The sequence below is a fragment of the Eschrichtius robustus genome, chromosome 8 (assembly GCF_028021215.1).
Source record: "Eschrichtius robustus isolate mEscRob2 chromosome 8, mEscRob2.pri, whole genome shotgun sequence".
Lineage (NCBI taxonomy): Eukaryota > Metazoa > Chordata > Mammalia > Artiodactyla > Eschrichtiidae > Eschrichtius > Eschrichtius robustus.
In genome coordinates this window covers 94953282-94956853 of record NC_090831.1, presented here as the reverse complement: position 1 = coordinate 94956853, position 3572 = coordinate 94953282, and the positions used below count along the sequence as shown (strand labels likewise).

Below are 3572 nucleotides of genomic sequence, written 5' to 3'. Positions count from 1 at the left end.
TGCAAATCAAAACTACAATGAGGTATCACCTCACACCGGTCCGAATGGCCATCATCAAAAAATCTACAAACAATAAATGCTGGAGAGGGTGTGGAGAAAAGGAAACCCTCTTGCACTGTTGTTGGGAATGTAAATTGATACAGCCAGTATGGAGAACAGTATGGAGGTTCCTTATAAAACTAAAAATAGAACTACCATATGACCCAGCAATCCCACTACTGGGCATATACCCTGAGAAAACCATAATTCAAAAAGAGTCATGTTCCACAATGTTCATTGCAGCTCTGTTTACAATAGCCAGGACACAGAAGCAACCTAAGTGTCCATCGAGAGATGAATGGATAAAGAAGTTGTGGCACATATATACAATGGAATATTACCAGCCATAAAAAGAAACGAAATTGAGTTATTTGTAGTGGAGGAGGATGGATCTCGAGTCTGTCATACAGAGTGAAGTAAGTCAGAAAGAGAAAAACAAATACCGTATGCTAACGCATATATATGGAATCTGAAAGAAAAAAAAAAGGTTCTGAAGAACCTAAGGGCAGGAAAGGAATAAAGACACAGATGTAGAGAATGGACTTGAGGACATGGGGAGGGGGAAGGGTAAGTTGGGACAAAGTGAGAGAGTGGCATGGACATATATACACTACCAAATGTAAAACAGATAGCTAGTGGGAAGCAGCCGCATAGCACAGGGAGATCAGCTTGGTGCTTTGTGACCACCTAGAGGGGTGGGATAGGGATGGTGGGAAGGAGATGGGAGGGAGGAGCCTCCTCTAGGACCTTCCTAGAGGGAGGAGATATGGGGATATATGTATATGTATAGCTGATTCACTTTGTTATACAGCAGAAACTAACACACCATTGTAAAGCAATTATACTCCAATAAAGATGTTTAAAAAAAAATAAAAACTCTTAGAGGAAAACATAGGCAGAACACTTTTTGACATAAATCGCAGCAATGTCTTTTTGGATCCACCTCCTAGCGTAATGAAAATAAAAACAAAAATAAACAAATGGGACCTAATTAAACTCAAAAGCTTTTGCACAGCAAAGGAAACCATAAACAAAACTAAAAAGTCCACAGAATGGGAGAAAATACTGTGAACAAATGATGCGACCCACAAGGGATTAATCTCCAAAATATACAAACGGCTCATGTAGCTCAATATTAAAACAGAAAAAAAAAACCCAACCCAATCAAAAAATAGGCAGAAGATCTAAATAGACTTCTTCAAAGAAGATATAAATATGGCCAAAAAGCACATGAAAAGATGGTCAACATCGCTAATTATTAGAGAAATGCAAATCAAAACCACAATGAGATATCACCTCACACCTTTCAGAATGGCCATCATCAAAAAGTCTACAAACAATAAATGCTTGAGAGGGTGTGGAGAAAAGGGAACCCTCCTACACTGCTGGTGGGAATGTAAATTTGTACAACCATTACGGAGAAAGGTAGGGAGGTTCCCTAAAAAACTAAAACTTTCATATCATCCAGCAATCCCACTCCTGGGCATATATCCAGAGAAAACCATAATTCGAAAAGATACATGCATGGCAAAGTTCATAGGAGCATATTTACAATAGCCAAGACATGCAAGCATATGTCCATTGACAGAGGAATCGATAAAGAAGATGTGGTACATGTATGCAATGGAAGGTTACTCAGCCATAAAAAAGAATGAAATAATGCCATCTGCAGCAACATGGATCCAACTAGAGATTATCATACTAAGTGAAGTAAATCAGATAGAGAAAGACCAATATCATATGATATCACTTATATGTAGAATCTAAAAAAATGATACAAATGAACTTATTTACAAAACAGAAACAGACTCACAGACTTTGAAAACAAATTTATGGTTACCAAAGGGGAAAGTTGTTCGGGGGAGGGATCAATTAGGAGTTTGGGATTAACATATATTTACTACTATATATAAAATAGATAATCAATAAGGACCTACTGTATAGCACAGGGAAGTCTACTCAATATTCTATAATAACCTATATGGAAAAAGAATCAGAATAAGAATGGATACATGTATGTGTATAACTGAATCACTTTGCTGTACACCTGAGTAACACAACATTGTAGATCAACTATACTCCAATATAAAATAAAAAATTAAACAAAAGTAAAATAATGCCATTTTAAATAGTAACAAAAAACCACCAAATTTCCAGGAATATATCTAAGAAAAATCAAGACATCTACAAAGACAACCACAGTACATTACTGAATAAAAATAAAGGAGATCTAATTAATGGAATTGTATGAATTTTCATGTTAGGAGACTTACCATTATAAAAATTTTAATTTCTCCCATGCTGAAATATAGATTCAACTTAGTCCTAATAGAAAAAGTCCTAGCAACATTTTGTGTGTGTCAATGAGGTGATTTTTAAATCTGTATGGAAATGAGTGGGACTAGGACAACCAACACAATTATGAACAAAAAATAATAAAGTTAGAGACCTTGTAATACCAAAAATCAAGACTTATGTCGCTGCAATAGGGGAGCAGTATGAAAAAGGCAGAAGCTTAGACAAACTTACCATGGAACAGAATGCAGACTCTAACAGTGTATCTGTCCAAATTTAGTCACTGATTCATATGCTGCAGTGAGAAAGAATGGTCTTTTTTAATAAGTGGTACTGGGTCACTGGATATCCATATGGAAAAGAAACAAATCTGGATTCCTCCCTAGCTCACATCACGGTCAAGAATAAATTACAGATAAACTACACATTTTTAGGCTCTGAATGTAAAAGGTAAGACAATGAAATTTCTCGAAGACGATATAAGAGTTTATCTTTCTGAACTTGGAGAGGCAGAGATTTCTTAAAGTGCACACAAAAAAATCACTAACCATAAAGCAAAAAAATTGATAAGCTAGACAATATTAAAATTCACATTTTCTAGTTATCGAAAGGAAAAAATGCAAGCCATAAAGTGAAAGAAGTTACATGTGATAACAATGTTCAACGAAAGACAATATAGTTTTCAAATAGCAATAATTGTGCCTCGGATAAACCTCATTGGCTACGATACTGCCATTGTGCAAAGCTTGAAAGAAAGTATAAAGAACAAATGGAACAGGATAGAAGGCCCAGAGATAAACCCACACACACATGGTCACCTAATCTATGACAAAGGAGGCAAGAATATACAATGGAGAAAAGACAGCCTCTTCAATAAGCGGTGCTGGGGAAACTGGACAGCTACATGGAAAAGGATGAAGTTAGAACACTCCCTAACACCATACACAAAAATAAACTCAAAATGGATTAAAGACCTAAACGTAAAGCCAGACACTATAAAACTCTTAGAGGAAAACATAGGAAGAACACTCTTTGACATCAATCACAGCAAGATCTTTTTGACCCACCTCCTAGAGTAATGAACATAAAACCAAAAATAAACAAATGGGACCTAATGAAACTTCAAAGCTTTTGCACAGCAAAGAAAACCATAAATGAGCTGAAAAGACAACCCTCAGAATGGGACAAAATATTGTGAACAAATCATGAGACCCACAAGGAATTAATCTCCAAAATAT

General features: G+C 35.9%; 1 pseudogene; it reads right to left on the bottom strand.

The window, feature by feature from the left end:
• Positions 1 to 2924: 2924 nt before the first annotated feature.
• Positions 2925 to 3081, bottom strand: LOC137768947 (U4 spliceosomal RNA; annotated as a pseudogene).
• Positions 3082 to 3572: the final 491 nt, after the last annotated feature.